Here is an 11,310-nt window from a genome sequence, read left to right as displayed (position 1 = left end):
AACAGAGAGAAGCAGAAATAAATTATAGAGAACACTCTTACAGTTTTTCTTTCCTTGGCTCCTTTTCTGGCTTAAACCATTTCTTAACTTTGCCATGCATTTTTGTAGTTTGGTGTCCATAAATTGATTCTTTTAAATTTTTCTTCAATCTTAAGCTCATTCCAAGTGGAATTCCCTTACTTACAACCAAAATAAACCTTATTAATTCAAGCTATAGATTTCATCATCTGTTGAAGAAGAGCAATGTATACTATTAGCATATGCATGGCTCTAAAATTAGTTTCAGCTGTTTAACTTGACTTACTATTTTCCCATAGCTCCAAATCCATATATACTTGGTCCTTCCCTGGTGAACTAATTTGCACCATGTCCAAGTTATGGGAGCTGCTCTTTTTTCCTCAATTGCTAGAATAGATGAACAATACATTTTTTATCTTGAGTAGCAATTCTTATAGATTTGGTATCACTTTTGGGAATACTGTGTTGAGAAATACTATAATGCTATACATGGCCTAGTGAAAGAGTGCCATATTGGTTAATGGTATCTGACAGGGATTATCATGTGGAGCATTGGTGTACATAAGTCAAATTTGACTTTCTTAAAAGGAAGCTAGCCTATGCACTGAACATTCCTCTTGGGCAAGAAAATGTGGACCTAAAAAGAGAGGGAAGTTGACTCAAATATTTCTATAATGTCTCTCTCTCTCTCTCTCTCTCTCCCTCCCTCCCTCCCTCCCTCCCTCTCTCTCTCTCTTTGGATTTACCTTCAGTTCTGTTGTACCTTTCAAATGGGGAGCCTTCTTGATTTTCAACAATTGCAAGGTTTTTGTACTACATTGCCAAATTGTAAATTATGTGAGATGGAAAAAACTGAGGAGCTCTTAAATGGTGTCTAATTAAAATCCAATAAAATTTAGCAGTCTTTCATTTCATTCCTAAAAATATATATATAGAACCCCTGTTTAGAGTCATGTGAGTGCTCTTGGATAGTCAATGAAGTGCATTCTCATCCCCAAGACACAGAACAAGGAAGCACTTGATGCAATATATGTATTTGTGCATCTCTGTACCACAGAGAAAGCCCTAGAAGAACAGATGCTAAGGCCATTTTGTGCTAAGGACTTTCCAAGAACCATGTGGAGAAAGAATCAGTAGCACTTTTATCTGTGAACCAACAAAACAGAATCATGAAATGTGGAAACCATGATCAAGATGTGGTAAGTATAAGCACCAGCTCCCAAGATGAATGTAATCATTATGTATAACAAACATATACTAATAAAAACTAAAATCAAAACAGACTCCTTTTTAAATGAGTAGAATAAAAGACATAGTTTCAGAAGTACTGGAGTAAGAGAGCTTCTAAAGTATTAGGATCAGAAGATGTTTTAGAAAAATCAAGAGCAGATATTGATAATGGACTAAAACTGAGGAATATTGCACATTAGCAAGGACTGGAATTTAATCTAGTTGGCTATTTACATAATTGTAAATAGAAAGGAGTAAGCCAATACATTGTTTTTGTTGCTTTGTTTTGCTTTGCTTTGCTTTGCTCCAGTGTTGTCTTTTCTCATCTGCTCAGCACTTGTCATCTGATAAGCACTGTTGCCAGTGGTTTGCAATGTCAGTTTATTTAGTCTATTTAACCCATGACAAAGATGCCATGCTTCCTTTTAGGACAGACACATCCAGTACAGGGTAGTTTCTCACCTTTCTAGAAGACAAGATCAGTAAGTGAGGACTCTTCCCTGAAAGACTTCCTGACTGAGCAGATCCTATTCTTCCTAATAAAGAACACAGATCACTTCAGATGAAGAACACCATGCCCATCTCACAACCTGTTTTATAATCAACCTCTGGGCATAATGCATCAGTGCATTTCATCTGGGTTATCCTTACAATCTGATTAGTCAGAGTTCTCCAAAGAGACAGAACCAATGAGGGAGGGGGTTGAAAAATAAAAGAAAATTTACTAGGGGAATTGTCTCCTGTGGCTACGGAGGCTCCAAAGTTCCATGACAGGTTGTGCTCAAGCTGGAGAACTTAGAATGCCAACAGTGAAAATTTCTCCAACCCTAATGCCCCAAACCCAAGAAAACCAACAGTCTGATTCTCAATCTGAAGCCCAAGTTCTGGAATCTAAGGATCTGTGGCTGTAACTATGGAGTCCAAAACCTAGAAAGTCTGGCATTCTCACGTCCAAGGGCAGAAGAAGAAAAGTCCCCTGGCTCCAGTTGAGAGAAACAAAGAGAGGAAATCATCTTTCCTTTCCCTTTTTAAAAATTCTACCTGGGCACCCTGCTGATTGTATGGTACCTGCCCATGTTGAAGGCCAATCTTTCCCACTCTGTCTACTGTCTCCAATCACCAATCATTGCCCCAGATAATCACAGAAATACTTCGGAGTAATGTTCTGCCCGTTTTCTAGGTATTTCTTAATCCAGTAAGGTTGACATCTAAAATTAATCACACTTGCTAATCTCTGTCAAATTTTATTTTTCAAGAGTCAGGAAAGATCCTAAGTGCTCCATGATTTTTTTTCTTATTATCTTTAGCCAGAAATATTTCCATCTGTTAGAGTTTCTCAATGTTTTGAGCTCAAAGCTTTTATTAAAACTGAAAATTCTAAATCTGATCAAAAAACGTGAAACTCTGAGTCTGAATAAGTATTAGGGTCCTGGGGACTTTTTTCACCAAAATTTAAGAAACACTACTCCAAATGGATACAGTATTTTTGTTATTCCAATTTCTGCTATAGATTTCAGTTATTCTGTGTTTATCACTAGATCATAAGTACTCACAACCATGGACTGTGTTTTTATGTTGGTATCTTTTATAATATTCAGTACATTTCTCTGTGTGTTAGGTAGATGTTTAGTAAGCAATTTATTTCATTATTTTTTGGAAGTGGTGTTATTTCAAGTATAAATACATTGTTTCAATTAACAGTTTTGAGGACTGATTGCTTTTTATTTAATGGGTAGCGGATGATGGCCATATTGATACCATATTTTGTGTCTATCTGTGAATCTTACATGCTTATCCATACTAATGGGGAAGCATGGGGCTTGAAAGTTTCCATCCAGATATTTCTACACTAGAGTCTGAGCAAACTCAGGCCAGTGGTCAGCTGTAAAAATAAAAGGAGTTAAAAGAGTCCATGATACTCCTTAAGCTAAACAGCGATCCTGCCTCAGTGACAGGAAATGCTCCAAGGCATGTGCGCCCAGGCTTTCCTGACACCACTCCTCAGATCATTTAAAGAACAGCCCCACTGAGTTGCAGGCCTCATTTTCAAATTATATCTGCTTCAGGCAGAGCTAGGCTCAAAGGGACCAATTATAGTGGAAAGGGACGTGGTTATTTCCTCCTGAAGTCCCCTGGCTCCCTGAAGTTAGCTCTACTTTTTTAAACTCTATGGATATTTCTTAGAACTATAAATCAAGTTGGGCAGACTTCTTTCTCCCTTATAATTCCCATAGTACCTCACCCAGTGCTCCCTATGACACACCCAGAATATTAGTGTTAATGAAGTTTAGGATAAAATGGTCATCTGTGTTTCTACTCCAGAGTGCTTAGTTCACTTAGTGGAATTTGAGCTTTACAAAAGTAGTATAATTCAAGCAGAGAAGATTTAGTTCTGAATTTTTGGAAAGGTTAATATCTATCTAGTTGTCCAGAAAGTTTCACATAAAGATCAATTAACCTAATTTTTTCTTTCAAACTACACTTTCCTGTCTTTGGGGAGGTTGACTATCTTGAAAGCCAGTCAGAAAGATTTTTATTAAATAGCTCTACAGTCTAGCAACTTCACTCTTTGAAAGCCTTAGCCAGATATATTACTACAAGAGAGACTTTAGGTAATTAAATCAAACAAACCCAAAGCATACACCCATTATCCATGTTTCAACAGTTCTTTGTGACAATTACAACTCAGGTGAAATTCTGTTTTGTAACTCCTCTTCCCAAATTTGACATGGTTCTGTGAAGTCTGTCACAGAGCAATTAAAAAGAGAATTCAATCATACAATTCAACCATATCTTAAAGTATCAGCTTGTTTAACTAAGACAGCTAAGACTTTTATATAGAGAAAGAATAAAGGTTTGTAGAATGACCTTTCTATATCCTTTTATTAACTATGAAAGTGTATACTGTACAAACATTCAGACACTTACAATATCATATTAATATTTTTTCTATACAATCTTCTTAGCACAAGCTCAATATGTCACATACTTCAATATAAGATGAAAGCAAATTAAAATTACTTTTATATACATATGTTTTTAAATGATAGCTATTTTCGAACAGCATAAAACTTGGTTGTTTGGTTATTACTTCAATAATCAAACTCACTAGCAGGAATTAAAGTAAATTTTATGTTAATGAATTAGAACAGTTGGTTTTTGATTCCTTTAGGGCTAAAAATATAGCAGTAAAAACATAAAGAAAATCTATTCTTTCTTATATTATCAGTTTTATAAAGAGATTCCAAGTATAGTAGTGTTCCTAAATTCTATACTTATTGGTGCTGCTCAAAGATATAAAACTTTGGGTGCAAACACAAATGACAAAAGATAGGAAAGAACACTAGTTATAGTACTTATGTTTTATTCCTATAAAAGCACAGATATTGTCTCTCTTACAGAATGTTAAGACTTATCTAATTCTTACACCTGACATACAGGCCCAAAACTATAATATAAAACAATATGGTCCTGAATATAGGAAACTGTATATAAAAATTACCACTGTTGGCAAGATTAAACCTGAGCTTTAGTAAATATAAGATCTTTAGGAATAAATGATCCAATACAAGATATTTTGGCTTGGTACATGTGCAGATGTCTGCATGACTGAATAGAAGTCAAGAAATTATCAGTACCATTAGCCAGAAAATATGTGTAGTTGTAAGCACATAATGAGTACCAGTTCAATGTAATCCCACTTTGTCCATGTTACCTTAGGTTTGCTGTGCTTTTAGAGTTTTGTCCAAAGAAACAGTGTTTGTCCATGCCAATGTCCTAAAGGCTTTCTCCTATTTTTATTCTAGTATTTCCATATTTTAGATCATTTATTTAAATATATAATCCATGTTGTTGACTTCTATAACTACTGAGAGTCAGGGTTCTAGCTTCATTATTCTGGATATGGATTTTGCCAATGTATTCTGGATATGGATTTTTACCAATTTTCCTATGACCATTTATTGAAAAGACTATCTTATCCCCAATGTGTGTTCTTAGTATCTTGATAAAAAAATCAATTGGCTGTATATGTACAGGTTTACATCTAAGTTCTTAAATATATTAAGAAAAGGATATCCTTGCACATGATTGAAGGGAATTTAAATTAATAGAATCACATGGAAAATTTTATGAGAGTCCTCAAAAATTTAAAAACAGAATTAAAATGTTACCCAGTAATCATATTCCTGGAAATTGTTGATTTTTATTTTTAATAAAGGTCTCTCTTGAGGGAGACCTGGAATCCCGGAAAGCACCGACTTTTAAAGAAAGAAAAGGAGACAGCCTGGGGGACGAACAGCAGTTTACTTCCTCTGGCACTATTCGACAATCACAAAGGAAAGAAGCAAGGCTTTTATACATGTAGAAAAGCAGTTTAGTTATTCTGGCTATCGTCTTTCTGATTTTAACCTCTGGTGACAAATGACTTCAAGTGACTCATAAAAGCTACAGGAGAATTCACAAGTTCCTTGTTTCCATTCACCAATCCCGTACATCAAAGAGCACACTGCAGCCCTCTTCTTATCAGATAGTATCAAGAGACCAGGATGACTTTAGCCAAAAATCAAGCCCACCAGCCCACCATAAACATCACAGATGTGCATAATGGGTCATATCTCTCTTACCCCCCGTAGAGTCATTGGGTTTCGGTCCTCTGATCCCAGAAAATGGTAAATAAGAAAACTAGGAAAACCTGTTTTTCTCCTGTGAGACTTTTACAAGGTCTCAAAGTTTTCTGGCATTCTTTTAACAAACAGACTTATGGAATTTCCCAGAAACGACTTAATTCTCTTAGTTAACAAACTTCTTGTGATCTATCCTTACAACTAGATAGCTGAATTCTACCATTTCCCACAGAAATATATAAAAAGAAAATGAAATCAGTATATTGAAGAGAAATCTAGCCCTCATGCTTACGTTAGAACTATTTGCAATAGCCAACTGTAAAAATCTAAATGTCTATCAACTCATGAATATGTAAAGAAAATGTGACATATAATACAATGGCATACTATTTAGCCATGAAAGGATGAAATTCTGTCCTTTGAGATAACATAGATAGAGAGCAGATGGTATGGTTTAGACCTAAAATGTCCCAGCAAACACTCAGGTGTTCAGAGGTGGAGCTTTCAGCATGTGATTGGATCAATCACTATGGCTAATGATTTTAGGACATATGGCCTGGTTGGAGATGAGTCACTGGGGATGTGACCTGCAAGAGTATATCTCCCTTTTGGCTCCTCTCTTGTCTCTTTGTTTCTTCTTCACCGTGATTTAAGCAACATTTCCTTTGCTCAGGCCCTTACACCCTGCTGCTTCTGTCTTGGAGCCAGGAGGCAACTATGGACTCTAACCATAAACCCCTCTTCTTTTAATTGCGGTTGTTGAATGAGGAAAGTGACTAAGACAGACTTTGGTACCAGAGAAGTGAGATCTTTGCTGTGACATGACCTGACCATATAGTTTAGAAGCCCTTGGAACTAGATCATGAGAGAAATTTGGAAAGGTTTGGAGATCCAGCTAGAGAAAATGGAAAATTCTGTAAGTCAAGATTGATGGGAGATTTTGGTCAGAATTCAAAAGTCCAAAATTCTAATAGAAATTAAGACAATACAGGCTAGTATTAGGAAGTTTCAGCTGGAACAAAGGATTCCATTAACAGTAGGACTCCAATGCATGTGTATTATGCTCTAGAAGACAATTTGTCAAACTTTTGCTAATGTCCTGAGACAGATTAAAGTCAGCAGATTAATTAATCTCATGGGAGAAGTTTCAAGGCAGCCCAATGTGTAATCTGTTGCATAGGAACTTCTGTGGCTTTTAATCAGATTCATACTAAAAATCAGGAGCAAAAAGCCAATTTGAAAAGATTTTAGTTTCCCCAGGGAGGAGATGTCTGCAAAGTTAGAACAGAGGAGAGCATGGTTGCTAAAAGATTAGTATTAAAACAAAGCCAAGCACTTTGCTTCAGGACAATAGAAAAAAATGCCTTGAGGGCATCTTAGGAATTACTAAGAACCTACATTTCTCAGCCTCAAAGGTACAAATATAAGACTACTTTGAGAAGAGAGCCTTGGGACAACCTGCTCTAGAATGACTGCCTAGGGAATTGGTTCCCCAGAATTTGGTCCAAAATGTTCAGTGATCCACATTCTGAGGCCTCTGCATCCATGATCCAAGGAGACCTGGCTAGTACTCAAGCTGGTAGTATACTTTGCAGTCATCCATGTAGTGCTAGTTTTATGAACATGCAGATACAGGATTTGTGGGTTCAGGGATGTTTCCACAGGGATTTCAGAAGAAAGCCTGGGAGCCCAGGCAGTGTGCCTTGGAGGGGGCAGTGCCAAAACTATAAAAGTAAAGTAAAAATTGCAGTGGGGACCCAATGAATTTGAAGATGCCAGAAACATGGAACATCTGCTGAGGAAAACCACAGGCACTGAGCAAAGCTACCCTAAGTGAGAAGCCATTAGGGCTTCAGCCAGCAGGGTTATAGGAGTTGGGCCACCCAAGTTGTTAAGAGTTCATGTCTTGCCACAACTTGCCCCAGGTGCTGGGCATGAACTAAGGATTCAATATCTGCCTTGCCTGTTTTGTCTTGCTTTGGTCCCATTCCTTTCTATCTGCCTATTTCTATCTTATGGAATGGAAATGTTTACTCTGTGCCATTGTGTGTAAGCATTGTTTAACTTTCTTTTTATGGGATATCAGCTAAGCATTTGCTTTGAGTCTTAGATGAACCTTTGACTTGGACTTTTTAGCAATACTGGAACTGTTAAGACTTTCATGACTCTTAGGGACAGACTAAATATGTTTTGCATAAGAAATGGGCATGAGTCTTTTGGGGGCCAGAGGCAAAGTGTTATGATTTAGATTTAGAATGTCCCTGAAAAGACTCATGTGTTCAGAGGTGGTGCTTTGGGAATATGATTGAGTTGTGACACTGCTATAGTTGACTTGCTGTTAGGAAGTGGGCCTTGTTTAGAGGTAGGTCACCTGGAGCATGCCCTGGAAGGGTATAGCTACCTCTTGGACTCCTTTCTTTTCTCTGTGCTTCCTGGCTATCAACCAGGACCTATAATTGTGAACCAAAATAAACTGTTCTCCTTTAAGTTGTGCATACCAGGTATTTATCCCAGTAGTGAGGAAACTGACTAAGACAGGAGAGAATATGTTAAAAGAAACAATCCAGGCATGAAAGACAAGTATCATATAATCTCACTCATGTGACATTTAAAAATTTGATCTCATACAAGTCAAGAGAACTTGTGGTTACTAGAGATTGAGGAGAGTAAGAGGGAAGGTGGAGTGGGTAAAAACTGATCACAGTACTAAGTTATAGTGACATAAGAATAAGAAGTTCTGGTGTGCTACTGCATAGTAGGGTTACTTGATAACAATAAGGCACTGTATATTTCAAAAAACTAGAAGGAAGGACTTTTAATATTTTCACCACAAAGAAATATAAATTCTTGAGGAAATAACTATGACACAGTGTATAATTTTGTCAAAATATTACATGATACTACATATGCATGTACATTTTTATTTTTATATGAATTAAAAATAAATTTAAATAAAAAAGGGGAAATACACCAGTGTTTCACAAAAGATATAAAAAAGAATATATTATGGATGTTTCAACCTGAATACTTAGAGAAAATAGATAACATCTTACAAAAATGCAGCCTACGAAACTTAATAAGAAATTGAAAAGATTAATAAAGTAAAAACAGGAACAATACAGCGGTACCTCAGTTCATGAACCTAATTCATTGCACAGCTCTGAAAAAGATGACCATGTTCATGTTAGTGCAGGAAAGATGACCACAGTCATGTTTGTTAACCAATGAAGAATTCGCAATCAATAACAAACTTTGGCAAATGCTTCTGTTCGCAAACTGAATTGTTTGTGAACAAAAGCATTTGTAAAGCAAGGTACAACTGTACTTGAAAGGAATTGGGAAAAACAGAAAAAGATATATAGAGAGATGTGAGAAAGAGAGAAAGAGGATAAAGAAAACACCGTTCAACCAGACACAAGTGGTAAAGAATTTACCATGTACAAATTGTTCCAGGAAATTGAAACACAGAAATTTCTTTTCAAGCAACGTGACATAAAAACAAAGTAATTTTAATAATATAATCCATAAAATTTTAGCGAGCCCATGACCAAAACAGAGATTACATTTGTCCTTGGCCCTCAAAACTTAATATGGCCATATATGTATATTTTATAAGCAGAAGTCATCTTTAACTCTTTAAAATCTTCCGCCAAAGACTACCACTGTTGCCTCTCATTTCCTCTTTCTCTTTCTCCAACACTGGAAGCGGATGAAATGCTAAGGAGCAGTTTTAACCTATAGATGAGAATAAGTGCGGGAGAGGGGGTGCGTGAACCAAATAGAAACATCTTGGTGCTGAAGGTAGTCTTAGTACTCAAAAGACCTATCAGAGAAAACTAAACTTTTATATCTTATTTGAGCTATGGTGATTGAGTCTCTGCAAATCACCACCCCAATCTTGTCCTAACGACAACACCAATTCCAGTCAAGGCTATCATGGTACAATAAAAACATGGGCTAATTTTACTTTTGTACCTAAATACAAAAAAACAAATGAAATACAAAGTGAATTGCTCAAAATTTATGTAAGGAAAAGAAAAGGATCAAATTGCATTATCTAAGAAGTATAAGGATGGTTTAATCTTCAGAACATTTCTTTATCATTTGACAGATTATACGGACAAATGATTTTGTCACACATACAGAAATAAATATTTGACTAAAGGTTACAAATTCAAGAGAAAACAAACAATATAACCAACTTTTTAACTTGTGTAAGAATACAGCAAATTTTCTTAATCTAATAAAGTAGATCTATCAAAAATCTTAAAACAACAGCATAATGAATATTAAGTTGTAGAAATATTAACTTTAAGAATTTGAGAATTTAAGAATTTGAATGAAGCAGAACTCATATCACAGTAGGCATGAAATATAATATAAGATTCCATCAGTGCAGCCAAACAAGATAAATAAATAAACATTAAAGATGAAAATAGAAAATATTCTTATTATTAATTGACAATATAATTACTTAGACATTGAGCTAGAAACTATATTTTTAAATAAATAAGATAATGAAGACGTTAGATAGAAGATTATAAATAAAAAATCAATGTATGTATTACATAAAAGATATGTAAAAATCAAAAATAAACATTTCTAAAATGTGCTTTGCAGGCTAGAGATGTCCTTCACTGATGGTGCACTTGTCTAGAATGTACAAGGCTCTTGGTTCAATTCTAGAATGTACAAGGCCCTTGGTTCAATATTTGAAAATAAACAAATATTCCTTTTTTTGGTACTGGGGATCGAATTCAGGACCTTGGGCTTTCGAGGCAGGTGGTGGAACCACTGAGCTAAATCCCAGCCCCTAAACAAATATTCTTAATTATATGTATGCATTAAAATCATAAAGATTTTTTATTTGTGGGCAGTAAAAGTATTTAAAAACTTATATAAAGAATGAAAGACTTTGCTTCCATTTTTTCCTTTTCTCATATTTATTCCTTTTCTTCTCCTGCCCCTCCCACTTCCTCTTCCCCTTTGGACCTTTTCTCTCTACTTCACATTATCTATTACATATTTTGATCCTTATTTACACTTTCAGTTTCTCACAGGAGAGAAGCTATTCAGTGTTTACATATGCGTGTCCTATTTATTTCATAGGGAGGGGTGGAGAGGTTGAATGGAGGGCAGGGGAATGGGGAAAAAAATAAGAACCAAGATATAACATATAAAGGTACAAATTCCCAATAATGAATGTCAGCATACTGTACACCTAAAATGTACCAATAAAATTAATGAAAAAAAGTATGAAATGTCAAGAATAGATCAAACATCATGATTAAATTATGACTATTAAAATAGTAATATACTGATGTAGACTACATGAGCACATGTATGAAACAGAAAGAGATCAAAAAAACCCCACATATTTCCATAGGGAAAGTCATTTGTAACAAGAAACAGTTGAATATGAATGTAAAAATGCTGG

This window comes from Heterocephalus glaber, unplaced genomic scaffold (genome assembly GCF_053883595.1).
Source record: "Heterocephalus glaber isolate CG9 unplaced genomic scaffold, H.glaber_assembly_v1.0 deba00001555, whole genome shotgun sequence".
Taxonomy (NCBI): domain Eukaryota; kingdom Metazoa; phylum Chordata; class Mammalia; order Rodentia; family Bathyergidae; genus Heterocephalus; species Heterocephalus glaber.
The sequence above is the reverse complement of the archived record's forward strand: the minus strand, read 5'-3'. Positions refer to the sequence as shown.